Genomic DNA, 18,781 nt, shown 5'->3' on the forward strand with positions numbered 1-18,781 from the left:
TTGCACATTTCTGCACAAACGATGCACAAACGATTGACACCATTTTCGATTAATTTTGACAAGGTGGTGGGGCAACCGTTTAGACAGCCCACCACTTTGTTTTCGCTCTAGCTCATTGTTCATTGTTGCACAAACGAAAATTTGTGTTGCCCATTTGTGCACAAACGATTCACAAACGATTGCCACATTTTTCGTCCAATTTTGACAAGGTGGGGGGCTACCGTTTAGGGAGCCCCCACTTTGTTTTCTCTCTAGCTCATTGTTCATTGTTGCACAAACGAAAATTTGTGTTGCACATTTCTGCACAAACGATGCACAAACGATTGACACCATTTTCGACTAATTCTGACAAGGTGAAGGGGCTACCGTTTAGACAGCCCCCCACTTTGTTTTCGCTCTAGCTCATTGTTCATTGTTGAACAAACCAAAATTTGAGTTGCACATTTCTGCACAAACGATGCACAAACGATTGACACCATTTTCGACCAATTTTGACAAGGTGGGGGCTACCGTTTAGAAAGCCCCCACTTTGTTTTCGCTCTAGCTTATTATTCATTGTTGCACAAACGAAAATTTGTGTTGCACATTTCTGCACAAACGATTGACACCATTTTCGTCCAATTTTGGCAAGGTGGGAAGGCTAGTGTTTAGACAGCCCTCACTTTGTTTTCGCTCTAGCTCATTGCTCATTGTTGCACAAACGAAAATTTTTGTTGCACATTTCTGCACAAACGATGCACAAACGTTTGACACCATTTTCGACCAATTTTGACAAGGTGGGGGGCTACTGTTTAGACAGCTCTCACTTTGTTTTCGTTCTAGCTCATTGTTCATTGATGCACAAACGAAATTTTGTGTTGCACATTTGTCCACAAACGATTCACAAACGATTGCCACATTTTTCGACCAATTTTGACAAGGTGGTGGGGCAACCGTTTAGACAGCCACCACTTTGTTTTCGCTCTAGCTCATTGTTCATTGTTGCACAAACGAAAATTTGTGTTGCACATGTCTGCACAAACGATGCACAAACCATTGACACCATTTTCGACCAATTTTGACAAGGTGGGGGGCTACCGTTTTGACAGCTCCCACTTTGTTTTCACTCTAGCTCATTGTTCGTTTTTGCGCGAACGAAATTTTGTGTTGCACATTTCTGCACAAACGATGCACAAACGATTAACTCTATTTTCGACTAATTTTGACAAGGTGGAGGCTACCGTTTAGACAGCCCCCACTTTGTTTTCGCTCTAGCTCATTGTTCATTGTTGCACAAACGAAAATTTGTGTTGCACATTTCTGCACAAACGATGCACAAACGATTGACACCATTTTCGACCAATTTTGACAAGGTGGGGAGGCTACCGTTTAGACAGCCCCCCACTTTGTTTTTGCTCTAGCTCATTGTTCATTGTTGCACAAATGAAAATTTGTGTTGCACATTTCTGTACAAACGATGCACAAACGATTGACGCAATTTTCGACCAATTTTGACAAGGTGGGGGGCTACCGTTTAGGGAGCCCCTTCCTTTTTTCGCTCTAGCTCATTGTTCATTGTTGAACAAACCAAAATTTGAGTTGCACATTTCTGCAAAAACGATGCACAAACGATTGACACCATTTTCGACCAATTTTGACAAGGTGGAGACTACCGTTTAGAAAGCACCCCTTTGTTTTCGCTCTAGCTTATTGTTCATTGTTGCACAAACGAAAATTTGTGTTGCACATTTCTGCACAAACGATTGACACCATTTTCGTCCAATTTTGGCAAGGTGGGAAGGCTAGTGTTTAGACAGCCCCCATTTTGTTTTCGCTCTAGCTCATTGTTCATTGTTGCACAAACGAAAATTTGTGTTGCACATTTCTGCACAAACGATGCACAAACGTTTGACACCATTTTCGACCAATTTTGACAAGGTGGGGGGCTACTGTTTAGACAGCCCTCACTTTGTTTTCGTTCTAGCTCATTGTTCATTGATGCACAAACGAAATTTTGTGTTGTACATTTCTGCACAAACGATGCACAAACGATTGACACCATTTTCGATTAATTTTGACAAGGTGGTGGGGCAACCGTTTAGACAGCCCACCACTTTGTTTTCGCTCTAGCTCATTGTTCATTGTTGCACAAACGAAAATTTGTGTTGCCCATTTGTGCACAAACGATTCACAAACGATTGCCACATTTTTCGTCCAATTTTGACAAGGTGGGGGGCTACCATTTAGACAGCCCCCACTTTGTTTTCTCTCTAGCTCATTGTTCATTGTTGCACAAACGAAAATTTGTGTTGCACATTTCTGCACAAACGATGCACAAACGATTGACACCATTTTCGACTAATTCTGACAAGGTGAAGGGGCTACCGTTTAGACAGCCCCCACTTTGTTTTCGCTCTAGCTCATTGTTCATTGTTGCACAAACTAAAATTTGTGTTTCACATTTCTGCACAAACGATTCACAAACGATTGACACCATTTTCGACCAATTTTGACAAGGTGGGGAGGCTACCGTTTAGACAGCCCCCCACTTTGTTTTTGCTCTAGCTCATTGTTCATTGTTGCACAAACGAAAATTTGTGTTGCCCATTTGTGCACAAACGATTCACAAACGATTGCCACATTTTTCGACCAATTTTGACAAGGTGGGGGGCAACTCTAGCTCATTGTTCATTGTTGCACAAACGAAAATTTGTGTTGCACATTTCTGCACAAACGATGCACAAACGTTTGACACCATTTTCGACCAATTTTGACAAGGTGGGGGGCTACTGTTTAGACAGCCCTCACTTTGTTTTCGTTCTAGCTCATTGTTCATTGATGCACAAACGAAATTTTGTGTTGCTCATTTCTGCACAAACGATGCACAAACGATTGACACCATTTTCGATTAATTTTGACAAGGTGGTGGGGCAACCGTTTAGACAGCCACCACTTTGTTTTCGCTCTAGCTCATTGTTCATTGTTGCACAAACTAAAATTTGTGTTGCACATGTCTGCACAAACGATGCACAAACCATTGACACCATTTTCGACCAATTTTGACAAGGTGGGGGGCTACCGTTTAGACAGCCCCCCACTTTGTTTTTGCTCTAGCTCATTGTTCATTGTTGCACAAACGAAAATTTGTGTTGCACATTTCTGTACAAACGATGCACAAACGATTGACACAATTTTAGACCAATTTTGACAGGGGGCTACCGTTTAGGGAGCCCCTTCCTTTTTTCGCTCTAGCTCATTGTTCATTGTTGCACAAACGAAAATTTGTGTTGCACATTTCTGCACAAACGATGCACAAACGTTTGACACCATTTTCGACCAATTTTGACAAAATGGGGGGGATACTGTTTAGACAGCCCCCACTTTGTTTTCTCTCTAGCTCATTGTTCATTGTTGCATAAACGAAAATTTTGTTGCACATTTCTGCAGAAACGATGCACAAACGATTGACATCATTTTCGACTAATTCTGACAAGATGGGGGGACTACCGCTTAGACAGCATCCCCAACTTTGTTTTCGCTCTAGCTCATTGTTCATTGTTGCACAAACGAAAATCTGTGTTGCACATGTCTGCACAAACGATGCACAAGCCATTGACACCTTTTTCGACTAATTTTGACAAGGTGGGGGGTTACTGTTTAGACAGCCCTCCACTTTGTTTTCTCTTTAGCTGATTGTTCATTGTTGCACAAAAGAAAATTTGTGTTGCACATTTCTGCACAAACGATGCACAGACAATTGACACCATTTTCGACAGATTTTGAGGAGGTTGGGGGTTACCGTTTAGACAGCCCCCACTTTTTTTTCGCTCTAGCTCATTGTTCATTGTTGCACAAACGAAAATTTGTGTTGCACATTTCTGCACAAACGATGCACAAACGATTGACACCATTTTCGACCAATTTTGACAAGGTGGGGGGGGCTACCGTTTAGACAGCCCACCACTTTGTTTTTGCTCTAGCTCATTGTTCATTGTTGCACAAACGAAAATTTGTGTTGCACATTTCTGTACAAACGATGCACAAACGATTGACGCAATTTTCGACCAATTTTGACAGGGGGCTACCGTTTAGGGAGCCCCTTCCTTTTTTTCGCTCTAGCTCATTGTTCATTGTTGCACAAACGAAAATTTGTGTTGCACATTTCTACACAAACGATGCACAAACGTTTGACACCATTTTCGACCAATTTTGACAAAATGGGAGGGCTACTGTTTAGACAGCCCCCACATTGTTTCCTCTCTAGCTCATTGTTCATTGTTGCACAAACGAAAATTTGTGTTGCACATTTCTGCACAAACGATGCACAAACGATTGACAGCATTTTCGACTAATTCTGACAAGGTGGGGGGCTACCATTTAGACAGCCCCCCCACTTTGTTTTTGCTCTAGCTCATTGTTCATTGTTGCACAAACGAAAATTTGTATTGCACATTTCTGCACAAACGATGCACAAACCATTGACACCATTTTCGACCAATTTTGACAAGGTGGGGGGGCTACCGTTTAGACAGTCTCCCACTTTGTTTTTGTTCTAGCTCATTGTTCATTGTTGCACAAACGAAAATTTGTGTTTCACATTTCTGCACAAACGATTCTCAAACGATTGACACCATTTTCCGACTAATTTTGACAAGGTGGGGGGCTACCATTTAGACAGCCCCCACTTTGTTTTCGCTCTAGCTCATTGTTCATTGTTGAACAAACCAAAATTTGAGTTGCACATTTCTGCACAAACGATGCAGAAACGATTGACACCATTTTCGACCAATTTTGACAAGGTGGGGGCTACCGTTTAGAAAGCCCCCACTTTGTTTTCGCTCTAGCTTATTGTTCATTGTTGCACAAACTAAAATTTGTGTTTCACATTTCTGCACAAACGATTCTCAAACGATTGACACCATTTTCGACCAATTTTGACAAGGTGGGGAAGCTACCGTTTAGACAGCCCCCCACATTGTTTTTGCTCTAGCTCATTGTTCATTGTTGCACAAACGAAAATTTGTGTTGCCCATTTGTGCACAAACGATTCACAAACGATTGCCACATTTTCCGACTAATTTTGACAAGGTGGGGGGCTACCATTTAGACAGCCCCCACTTTGTTTTCGCTCTAGCTCATTGTTCATTGTTGAACAAACCAAAATTTGAGTTGCACATTTCTGCACAAACGATGCAGAAACGATTGACACCATTTTCGACCAATTTTGACAAGGTGGGGGCTACCGTTTAGAAAGCCCCCACTTTGTTTTCGCTCTAGCTTATTGTTCATTGTTGCACAAACGAAAATTTGTGTTGCACATTTCTGCACAAACGATTGACACCATTTTCGTCCAATTTTGGCAAGGCGGGAAGGCTAGTGTTTAGACAGCCCCCAATTGTTTGTTTTCGCTCCAGCTCATTGTTCATTGTTGCACAAACGAAAACTTGTGTTGCACATTTCTGCACAAACGATGCCCAAACGTTTGACACCATTTTCGACCAATTTTGACAAGGTGGGGGGCTACTGTTTAGTCAGCCCTCACTTTGTTTTCGTTCTAGCTCATTGTTCACTGATGCACAAACGAAATTTTGTGTTGCACATTTCTGCACAAACAATGCACAAACGATTGACACCATTTTCGATTAATTTTGACAAGGTGGTGGGGCAACCGTTTAGACAGCCACCACTTTGTTTTCGCTCTAGCTCATTGTTCATTGTTGCACAAACTAAAATTTGTGTTGCACATGTCTGCACAAACGATGCACAAACCATTGACACCATTTTCGAGCAATTTTGACAAGGTGGGGGGGCTACCGTTTAGACAGCCCCCCACTTTGTTTTTGCTCTAGCTCATTGTTAATTGTTGCACAAACGAAAATTTGTGTTTCACATTTCTGCACAAACGATTCACAAACGATTGAAACCATTTTCGACCAATTTTGACAAGGTGGGGGGCTACCGTTTAGACAGCCCCCCACTTTGTTTTTGCTCTAGCTCATTGTTCATTGTTGCACAAACGAAAATTTGTGTTGCCCATTTGTGCACAAACGATTCACAAACGATTGCCACATTTTTCGACCAATTTTGACAAGGTGGGGGGCTACCATTTAGACAGCCCCCACTTTGTTTTCGCTCTAGCTCATTGTTCATTGTTGAACAAACCAAAATTTGAGTTGCACATTTCTGCACAAACGATGCACAAACGATTGACACCATTTTCGACCAATTTTGACAAGGTGGGGGCTACCGTTTAGAAAGCCCCCACTTTGTTTTCGCTCTAGCTTATTATTCATTGTTGCACAAACGAAAATTTGTGTTGCACATTTCTGCACAAACGATTGACACCATTTTCGTCCAATTTTGGCAAGGTGGGAAGGCTAGTGTTTAGACAGCCCTCACTTCGTTTTCGCTCTAGCTCATTGCTCATTGTTGCACAAACGAAAATTTTTGTTGCACATTTCTGCACAAACGATGCACAAACGTTTGACACCATTTTCGACCAATTTTGACAAGGTGGGGGGCTACTGTTTAGACAGCTCTCACTTTGTTTTCGTTCTAGCTCATTGTTCATTGATGCACAAACGAAATTTTGTGTTGCACATTTCTGCACAAACGATGCACAAACGATTGACACCATTTTCGATTAATTTTGACAAGGTGGTGGGGCAACCGTTTAGACAGCCACCACTTTGTTTTCGCTCTAGCTCATTGTTCATTGTTGCACAAACGAAAATTTGTGTTGCACATGTCTGCACAAACGATGCACAAACCATTGACACCATTTTCGACCAATTTTGACAAGGTGGGGGCTACCGTTTAGACAGCCCCCCACTTTGTTTTTGCTCTAGCTCATTGTTCATTGTTGCACAAACTAAAATTTGTGTTGCACATTTGTGCACAAACGATGCACAAACGATTAACTCTATTTTCGACCAATTTTGACAAGGTGGGGAGGCTACCGTTTAGACAGCCCCTACTTTGTTTTTGCTCTAGCTCATTGTTCATTGTTGCACAAACGAAAATTTGTGTTGCCCATTTGTCCACAAACGATTCACAAACGATTGCCACATTTTTCGACCAATTTTGACAAGGTGGTGGGGCAACCGTTTAGACAGCCACCACTTTGTTTTCGCTCTAGCTCATTGTTCATTGTTGCACAAACGAAAATTTGTGTTGCACATGTCTGCACAAACGATGCACAAACCATTGACACCATTTTCGACCAATTTTGACAAGGTGGGGGGCTTCCGTTTTGACAGCTCCCACTTTGTTTTCACTCTAGCTCATTGTTCGTTTTTGCGCGAACGAAATTTTGTGTTGCACATTTCTGCACAAACGATGCACAAACGATTAACTCTATTTTCGACTAATTTTGACAAGGTGGAGGCTACCGTTTAGACAGCCCCCACTTTGTTTTCGCTCTAGCTCATTGTTCATTGTTGCACAAACGAAAATTTGTGTTGCACATTTCTGCACAAACGATGCACAAACGATTGACACCATTTTCGACCAATTTTGACAAGGTGGGGAGGCTACCGTTTAGACAGCCCCCCACTTTGTTTTTGCTCTAGCTCATTGCTCATTGTTGCACAAACGAAAATTTGTGTTGCACATTTCTGTACAAACGATGCACAAACGATTGACGCAATTTTCGACCAATTTTGACAAGGTGGGGGGCTACCGTTTAGGGAGTCCCTTCCTTTTTTTCGCTCTAGCTCATTGTTCATTGTTGAACAAACCAAAATTTGAGTTGCACATTTCTGCACAAACGATGCACAAACGATTGACACCATTTTCGACCAATTTTGACAAGGTCGGGACTACCGTTTAGAAAGCACCCCTTTGTTTTCGCTCTAGCTTATTGTTCATTGTTGCACAAACGAAAATTTGTGTTGCACATTTCTGCACAAACGATTGACACCATTTTCGTCCAATTTTGGCAAGGTGGGAAGGCTAGTGTTTAGACAGCCCCCATTTTGTTTTCGCTCTAGCTCATTGTTCATTGTTGCACGAACGAAAATTTGTGTTGCACATTTCTGCACAAACGATGCACAAACGTTTGACACCATTTTCGACCAATTTTGACAAGGTGGGGGCTACTGTTTAGACAGCCCTCACTTTGTTTTCGTTCTAGCTCATTGTTCATTGATGCACAAACGAAATTTTGTGTTGCACATTTCTGCACAAACGATGCACAAACGATTGACACCATTTTCGATTAATTTTGACAAGGTGGTGGGGCAACCGTTTAGACAGCCCACCACTTTGTTTTCGCTCTAGCTCATTGTTCATTGTTGCACAAACGAAAATTTGTGTTGCCCATTTGTGCACAAACGATTCACAAACGATTGCCACATTTTTCGTCCAACTTTGACAAGGTGGGGGGCTACCATTTAGACAGCCCCCACTTTGTTTTCTCTCTAGCTCATTGTTCATTGTTGCACAAACGAAAATTTGTGTTGCACATTTCTGCACAAACGATGCACAAACGATTGACACCATTTTCGACTAATTCTGACAAGGTGAAGGGGCTACCGTTTAGACAGCCCCCCACTTTGTTTTCGCTCTAGCTCATTGTTCATTGTTGAACAAACCAAAATTTGAGTTGCACATTTCTGCACAAACGATGCACAAACGATTGACACCATTTTCGACCAATTTTGACAAGGTGGGGGCTACCGTTTAGAAAGCCCCCACTTTGTTTTCGCTCTAGCTTATTATTCATTGTTGCACAAACGAAAATTTGTGTTGCACATTTCTGCACAAACGATTGACACCATTTTCGTCCAATTTTGGCAAGGTGGGAAGGCTAGTGTTTAGACAGCCCTCACTTTGTTTTCGCTCTAGCTCATTGCTCATTGTTGCACAAACGAAAATTTTTGTTGCACATTTCTGCACAAACGATGCACAAACGTTTGACACCATTTTCGACCAATTTTGACAAGGTGGGGGGCTACTGTTTAGACAGCTCTCACTTTGTTTTCGTTCTAGCTCATTGTTCATTGATGCACAAACGAAATTTTGTGTTGCACATTTGTCCACAAACGATTCACAAACGATTGCCACATTTTTCGACCAATTTTGACAAGGTGGTGGGGCAACCGTTTAGACAGCCACCACTTTGTTTTCGCTCTAGCTCATTGTTCATTGTTGCACAAACGAAAATTTGTGTTGCACATGTCTGCACAAACGATGCACAAACCATTGACACCATTTTCGACCAATTTTGACAAGGTGGGGGGCTACCGTTTTGACAGCTCCCACTTTGTTTTCACTCTAGCTCATTGTTCGTTTTTGCGCGAACGAAATTTTGTGTTGCACATTTCTGCACAAACGATGCACAAACGATTAACTCTATTTTCGACTAATTTTGACAAGGTGGAGGCTACCGTTTAGACAGCCCCCACTTTGTTTTCGCTCTAGCTCATTGTTCATTGTTGCACAAACGAAAATTTGTGTTGCACATTTCTGCACAAACGATGCACAAACGATTGACACCATTTTCGACCAATTTTGACAAGGTGGGGAGGCTACCGTTTAGACAGCCCCCCACTTTGTTTTTGCTCTAGCTCATTGTTCATTGTTGCACAAATGAAAATTTGTGTTGCACATTTCTGTACAAACGATGCACAAACGATTGACGCAATTTTCGACCAATTTTGACAAGGTGGGGGGCTACCGTTTAGGGAGCCCCTTCCTTTTTTTCGCTCTAGCTCATTGTTCATTGTTGAACAAACCAAAATTTGAGTTGCACATTTCTGCACAAACGATGCACAAACGATTGACACCATTTTCGACCAATTTTGACAAGGTGGAGACTACCGTTTAGAAAGCACCCCTTTGTTTTCGCTCTAGCTTATTGTTCATTGTTGCACAAACGAAAATTTGTGTTGCACATTTCTGCACAAACGATTGACACCATTTTCGTCCAATTTTGGCAAGGTGGGAAGGCTAGTGTTTAGACAGCCCCCATTTTGTTTTCGCTCTAGCTCATTGTTCATTGTTGCACAAACGAAAATTTGTGTTGCACATTTCTGCACAAACGATGCACAAACGTTTGACACCATTTTCGACCAATTTTGACAAGGTGGGGGGCTACTGTTTAGACAGCCCTCACTTTGTTTTCGTTCTAGCTCATTGTTCATTGATGCACAAACGAAATTTTGTGTTGTACATTTCTGCACAAACGATGCACAAACGATTGACACCATTTTCGATTAATTTTGACAAGGTGGTGGGGCAACCGTTTAGACAGCCCACCACTTTGTTTTCGCTCTAGCTCATTGTTCATTGTTGCACAAACGAAAATTTGTGTTGCCCATTTGTGCACAAACGATTCACAAACGATTGCCACATTTTTCGTCCAATTTTGACAAGGTGGGGGGCTACCATTTAGACAGCCCCCACTTTGTTTTCTCTCTAGCTCATTGTTCATTGTTGCACAAACGAAAATTTGTGTTGCACATTTCTGCACAAACGATGCACAAACGATTGACACCATTTTCGACTAATTCTGACAAGGTGAAGGGGCTACCGTTTAGACAGCCCCCACTTTGTTTTCGCTCTAGCTCATTGTTCATTGTTGCACAAACTAAAATTTGTGTTTCACATTTCTGCACAAACGATTCACAAACGATTGACACCATTTTCGACCAATTTTGACAAGGTGGGGAGGCTACCGTTTAGACAGCCCCCCACTTTGTTTTTGCTCTAGCTCATTGTTCATTGTTGCACAAACGAAAATTTGTGTTGCCCATTTGTGCACAAACGATTCACAAACGATTGCCACATTTTTCGACCAATTTTGACAAGGTGGGGGGCTACCATTTAGACAGCCCCCACTTTGTTTTCGCTCTAGCTCATTGTTCATTGTTGAACAAACCAAAATTTGAGTTGCACATTTCTGCACAAACGATGCACAAACGATTGACACCATTTTCGACCAACTTTGACAAGGTGGGGGCTACCGTTTAGAAAGCCCCCACTTTGTTTTCGCTCTAGCTTATTATTCATTGTTGCACAAACGAAAATTTGTGTTGCACATTTCTGCACAAACGATTGACACCATTTTCGTCCAATTTTGGCAAGGTGGGAAGGCTAGTGTTTAGACAGCCCTCACTTTGTTTTCGCTCTAGCTCATTGTTTATTGTTGCACAAACGAAAATTTGTGTTGCACATTTCTGCACAAACGATGCACAAACGTTTGACACCATTTCCGACCAATTTTGACAAGGTGGGGGGCTACTGTTTAGACAGCCCTCACTTTGTTTTCGTTCTAGCTCATTGTTCATTGATGCACAAACGAAATTTTGTGTTGCTCATTTCTGCACAAACGATGCACAAACGATTGACACCATTTTCGATTAATTTTGACAAGGTGGTGGGGCAACCGTTTAGACAGCCACCACTTTGTTTTCGCTCTAGCTCATTGTTCATTGTTGCACAAACTAAAATTTGTGTTGCACATGTCTGCACAAACGATGCACAAACCATTGACACCATTTTCGACCAATTTTGACAAGGTGGGGGGCTACCGTTTAGAGAGCCCCCACTTTGTTTTTGCTCTAGCTCATTGTTCATTGTTGCACAAACGAAAATTTGTGTTGCACATTTCTGTACAAACGATGCACAAACGATTGACGCAATTTTCGACCAATTTTGACAGGGGGCTACCGTTTAGGGAGCCCCTTCCTTTTTTCGCTCTAGCTCATTGTTCATTGTTGCACAAACGAAAATTTGTGTTGCACATTTCTGCACAAACGATGCACAAACGTTTGACACCATTTTCGACCAATTTTGACAAAATGGGGGGGATACTGTTTAGACAGCCCCCACTTTGTTTTCTCTCTAGCTCATTGTTCATTGTTGCATAAACGAAAATTTTGTTGCACATTTCTGCAGAAACGATGCACAAACGATTGACATCATTTTCGACTAATTCTGACAAGATGGGGGGACTACCGCTTAGACAGCATCCCCAACTTTGTTTTCGCTCTAGCTCATTGTTCATTGTTGCACAAACGAAAATCTGTGTTGCACATGTCTGCACAAACGATGCACAAGCCATTGACACCTTTTTCGACTAATTTTGACAAGGTGGGGGGTTACTGTTTAGACAGCCCTCCACTTTGTTTTCTCTTTAGCTGATTGTTCATTGTTGCACAAAAGAAAATTTGTGTTGCACATTTCTGCACAAACGATGCACAGACAATTGACACCATTTTCGACAGATTTTGAGGAGGTTGGGGGTTACCGTTTAGACAGCCCCCACTTTTTTTTCGCTCTAGCTCATTGTTCATTGTTGCACAAACGAAAATTTGTGTTGCACATTTCTGCACAAACGATGCACAAAAGATTGACACCATTTTCGACCAATTTTGACAAGGTGGGGGGGCTACCGTTTAGACAGCCCACCACTTTGTTTTTGCTCTAGCTCATTGTTCATTGTTGCACAAACGAAAATTTGTGTTGCACATTTCTGTACAAACGATGCACAAACGATTGACGCAATTTTCGACCAATTTTGACAGGGGGCTACCGTTTAGGGAGCCCCTTCCTTTTTTTCGCTCTAGCTCATTGTTCATTGTTGCACAAACGAAAATTTGTGTTGCACATTTCTACACAAACGATGCACAAACGTTTGACACCATTTTCGACCAATTTTGACAAAATGGGAGGGCTACTGTTTAGACAGCCCCCACATTGTTTCCTCTTTAGCTCATTGTTCATTGTTGCACAAACGAAAATTTGTGTTGCACATTTCTGCACAAACGATGCACAAACGATTGACAGCATTTTCGACTAATTCTGACAAGGTGGGGGGGCTACCGTTTAGACAGCCCCCCCACTTTGTTTTTGCTCTAGCTCATTGTTCATTGTTGCACAAACGAAAATTTGTATTGCACATTTCTGCACAAACGATGCACAAACCATTGACACCATTTTCGACCAATTTTGACAAGGTGGGGGGGCTACCGTTTAGACAGTCTCCCACTTTGTTTTTGTTCTAGCTCATTGTTCATTGTTGCACAAACGAAAATTTGTGTTGCACATTTCTGTACAAACGATGCACAAACGATTGACGCAATTTTCAACCAATTTTAACAGGGGGCTACCGTTTAGGGAGCCCCTTCCTTTTTTTCGTTCTAGCTCATTGTTCATTGTTGCACAAACGAAAATTTGTGTTACAAATTTCTGCACAAACGATGCACAAACGTTTGACACCATTTTCGACCAATTTTGACAAAATGGGAGGGCTACTGTTTAGACAGCCCCCACATTGTTTCCTCTTTAGCTCATTGTTCATTGTTGCACAAACGAAAATTTGTGTTGCACATTTCTGCACAAACGATGCACAAACGATTGACAGCATTTTCGACTAATTCTGACAAGGTGGGGGGGCTACCGTTTAGACAGCCCCCACTTTGTTTTCGCTCTAGCTCATTGTTCATTGTTGAACAAACCAAAATTTGAGTTGCACATTTCTGCACAAACGATGCAGAAACGATTGACACCATTTTCGACCAATTTTGACAAGGTGGGGGCTACCGTTTAGAAAGCCCCCACTTTGTTTTCGCTCTAGCTTATTGTTCATTGTTGCACAAACGAAAATTTGTGTTGCACATTTCTGCACAAACGATTGACACCATTTTCGTCCAATTTTGGCAAGGCGGGAAGGCTAGTGTTTAGACAGCCCCCAATTGTTTGTTTTCGCTCCAGCTCATTGTTCATTGTTGCACAAACGAAAACTTGTGTTGCACATTTCTGCACAAACGATGCCCAAACGTTTGACACCATTTTCGACCAATTTTGACAAGGTGGGGGGCTACTGTTTAGTCAGCCCTCACTTTGTTTTCGTTCTAGCTCATTGTTCATTGATGCACAAACGAAATTTTGTGTTGCACATTTCTGCACAAACAATGCACAAACGATTGACACCATTTTCGATTAATTTTGACAAGGTGGTGGGGCAACCGTTTAGACAGCCACCACTTTGTTTTCGCTCTAGCTTATTGTTCATTGTTGCACAAACTAAAATTTGTGTTGCACATGTCTGCACAAACGATGCACAAACCATTGACACCATTTTCGAGCAATTTTGACAAGGTGGGGGGGCTACCGTTTAGACAGCCCCCCACTTTGTTTTTGCTCTAGCTCATTGTTAATTGTTGCACAAACGAAAATTTGTGTTTCACATTTCTGCACAAACCATTCACAAACGATTGAAACCATTTTCGACCAATTTTGACAAGGTGGGGAGGCTACCGTTTAGACAGCCCCCCACTTTGTTTTTGCTCTAGCTCATTGTTCATTGTTGCACAAACGAAAATTTGTGTTGCCCATTTGTGCACAAACGATTCACAAACGATTGCCACATTTTTCGACCAATTTTGACAAGGTGGGGGGCTACCATTTAGACAGCCCCCACTTTGTTTTCGCTCTAGCTCATTGTTCATTGTTGAACAAACCAAAATTTGAGTTGCACATTTCTGCAAAAACGATGCACAAACGATTGACACCATTTTCGACCAATTTTGACAAGGTGGGGGCTACCGTTTAGAAAGCCCCCTCTTTGTTTTCGCTCTAGCTTATTGTTCATTGTTGCACAAACGAAAATTTGTGTTGCACATTTCTGCACAAACGATTGACACCATTTTCGTCCAATTTTGGCAAGGCGGGAAGGCTAGTGTTTAGACAGCCCCCATTTGTTTGTTTTCGCTCCAGCTCATTGTTCATTGTGGCACAAACGAAAACTTGTGTTGCACATTTCTGCACAAACGATGCCCAAACGTTTGACACCATTTTCGACCAATTTTGACAAGGTGGGGGGCTACTGTTTAGACAGCCCTCACTTTGTTTTCGTTCTAGCTCATTGTTCATTGATGCACAAACGAAATTTTGTGTTGCACATTTCTGCACAAACAATGCACAAACGATTGACACCATTTTCGATTAATTTTGACAAGGTGGTGGGGCAACCGTTTAGACAGCCACCACTTTGTTTTCGCTCTAGCTCATTGTTCATTGTTGCACAAACTAAAATTTGTGTTGCACATGTCTGCACAAACGATGCACAAACCATTGACACCATTTTCGAGCAATTTTGACAAGGTGGGGGGGCTACCGTTTAGACAGCCCCCCACTTTGTTTTTGCTCTAGCTCATTGTTAATTGTTGCACAAACGAAAATTTGTGTTGCACATTTCTGTACAAACGATGCACGAACGATTGACGCAATTTTCGACCAATTTTGACATGGGGCTGCGGTTTAGGGAGCCCCTTCCTTTTTTTCGCTCTAGCTCATTGTTCATTGTTGCACAAACGAAAATTTGTGTTGCTCATTTCTGCACAAACGATGCACAAACGATTGACACCATTTTCGACCAATTTTGACAAGGTGGGGGGGCTACCGTTTAGACAGCCCCCACTTTGTTTTTGCTCTAGCTCATTGTTCATTGTTGCACAAACGAAAATTTGTGTTGCACATTTCTGTACAAACGATGCAGAAACGATTGACGCCATTTTCGACCAATTTTGACAGGGGGGCTACCGTTTAGGGAGCCCCTTCCTTTTTTCGGTCTAGCTCATTGTTCATTGTTGCACAAACGAAAATTTGTGTTGCACATTTCTACACAAACGATGCACAAACGTTTGACACCATTTTCGACCAATTTTGACAAAGTGGGGGCTACTGTTTAGACAGCCCCCACTTTGTTTTCTCTCTAGCTGATTGTTCATTGTTGCACAAACGAAAATTTGTGTTGCACATTTCTGCACAAACGATGCACAGACAATTTACACCATTTTCGACAGATTTTGAGGAGGTTGGGGGCTACCGTTTAGACAGCCCCTACTTTGTTTTCGCTCTAGCTCATTGTTCATTGTTGCACAAACGAAAATTTGTGTTGCACATTTCTGCACAAACGATGCACAAACGATTGACACCATTTTCGACCAATTTTGACAAGGTGGGGTGGCTACCGTTTAGACAGCCCCCCACTTTGTTTTTGCTCTAGCTCATTGTTCATTGTTGCACAAACGAAAATTTGTGTTGCACATTTCTGTACAAACGATGCACAAACGATTGACGCAATTTTCGACCAATTTTGACATGGGGCTACCGTTTAGGGAGCCCCTTCCTTTTTTTCGCTCTAGCTCATTGTTCATTGTTGCACAAACGAAAATTTGTGTTGCACATTTCTACACAAACGATGCACAAACGATTGACGCAATTTTCGACCAATTTTGACAGGGGGGCTACCGTTTAGGGAGCCCTTTCCTTTTTTTCGCTTTAGCTCATTGTTCATTGTTGCACAAACGAAAATTTGTGTTGCACATTTCTACACAAACGATGCACAAACGTTTGACACCATTTTCGACCAATTTTGACAAAATGGGGGGCTACTGTTTAGACAACCCCCACTTTGTTTTCTCTCTAACTCATTGTTCATTGTTGCACAAACGAAAATTTGTGTTGCACATTTCTGCACAAACGATGCACAAACGATTGACACCATTTTCGACTAATTCTGACAAGGTGGGGGGGGCTACCGTTTAGACAGCCCCCCCACTTTGTTTTCGCTCTAGCTCATTGTTAATTGTTGCACAAACGAAATTTTGTGTTGCACATTTCTGCGCAAACGATGCACAAACGATTAACACCATTTTCGACCAATTTTGACAAGGTGGGGGGCTACCGTTTAGACAGCCCCCCCACTTTTTTTTGCTCTAGCTCATTGTTCATTGTTGCACAAACGAAAATTTGTGTTGCACATTTCTGCACAAACGATGCACAAACGATTGACACCATTTTCGACTAATTCTGACAAGGTGGGGGGGCTACCGTTTAGACAGCCCCCCCACTTTGTTTTCGCTCTAGCTCATTGTTAATTGTTGCACAAACGAAATTTTGTGTTGCACATTTCTGCACAAACGATGCACAAACGATTGACACCATTTTCGACCAATTTTGACAAGGTGGGGGGGGTACCGTTTAGACAGCCCCCCCACTTTGTTTTTGCTCTAGCTCATTGTTCATTGTTGCACAAACGAAAATTTGTGTTGCACATTTCTGCACAAACGATGCACAAACGATTGACACCATTTTCGTCCAATTTTGACAAGGTGGGGGGGCTGTCTAAATGGACGTGGTAAAATCACGCACTCACTCAGAACTACTAACTACACACACCACTATAAATAACACACATAAAAACTAACTAGACAAGCACCATTTAATTACATGCATATTAAAGGCAAGCACCTTTAAACATATTACTCCTTGTCGGTATATAGAGTTGGCTCTATTAAACTTTAGGGGGCAAAATGAGAAGAGTTAACCCTAGATCCAATTGACCTGACCAATTATTTAAAACATATTTACTAGAATTTGAGGATATAGTATACGTAAGACCGTCTGAGTTCCAGAAGAAGCTGGACGCTCATACTTTTAGGGATTATTCATTGAGTATCTACGAACTTAGAAAGGGGGTAACAAACCCACTTTCATTTACTTATCCACTGATACGAAAATAAAAAAGAACGTACCTATTTGCCCTTGTACTTTATGTGCTATAGTGCATTACATTATATGCAACAAGGATTTTGGTCTGCATCATGATATAAATTTAAAAATATTTAACATTTTTCGAATCGAAATCAACAAAATTTATTCTAGAAAGTAAAAATAGAATGTTAAGCACATATAATGAAGACAACGCACTGATTTAATTTGGTAACGTATAAATATATAATATGAAGTATCCTCGCGCACGGAAGACAGGGGGTTCTTATGTATACTATTACCGAATTTGAAGCCCTGGGGGCACTTTAACAAAGTTTATTGAGGGACCCTTCCCCTGAGCGGGGAAAAGGCCCTAAAACAAACAATAACTAACCCATTCCCCCGCTAGAAATGGTTCAATTTGGAAAGGGAAATAGGGGCCCCTTTTTGTTAAATTAAGCTGTCATTCTGAGAGTTAACATTGCAACTATGAAACCTACTGTGTACATGCAATTACTAAATAAATAATTTAAAAAAATCACATTTACTGTATACACGGACAAAATACACAAAACCAGGTCGTATTTCCCCTAATTCCTAACTAAGTTTTAAAAGATCAAAAATCACTCTCCTGTAAACAACATGGCGTCCTGTCAACCAGAATTGGATATTTCACTAACTTATTGTTTCTTTAATAAAGAATATGCGGAATTTTGGGCTCCAAAGTAGTCTTTAGCGTTTAACTTATGAAATTAAACTTGATATTACCTTAAGTTCGTTTGAATTTCAGTCCTATTCAGCCAAAACGTAGTGGTAAATAATACTAGTGGTGCTCCTTGACGTGTCTTCGATTAGAATAATAATATTGCGCCGAAAACGACAGGGGTAGGAGAATTCCTCCAATCAGGAAGAAATCTTTAGCCGCGAAAATTACAAAACAAATAGAAATTTGTGAAATCCAGATATAACCGGATCTGAAAGTGACTATGGACTAGTGAGAGGGGGTGAGGGAAGGTTTAGGTACCTGACTAAATTCTACATTGGTCTGAAATTAAGAAAATTTATATCCAATGGCGGAACTATATTTCAGTATGACGTCAGAATGGTAAACCTTGTAACTATTCAACTTGTATATGCGAAAATGGGATTTACAATTAATCAAAATATAAATAAATATATTATTCAGTTAAAATATGATTACAACCTTTCGATTCATTACATTTAATTTGAAGTAAGGAGAATAAATAAATTGTGTACTTAAACCGAAATCGAAATAAAAAATATTACTAGGTACAGGGTG

Source organism: Thermobia domestica, chromosome 11 (genome assembly GCF_964235325.1).
Source record: "Thermobia domestica chromosome 11, izTheDome1.hap1.1, whole genome shotgun sequence".
Taxonomy (NCBI): Eukaryota; Metazoa; Arthropoda; class Insecta; order Zygentoma; family Lepismatidae; genus Thermobia; species Thermobia domestica.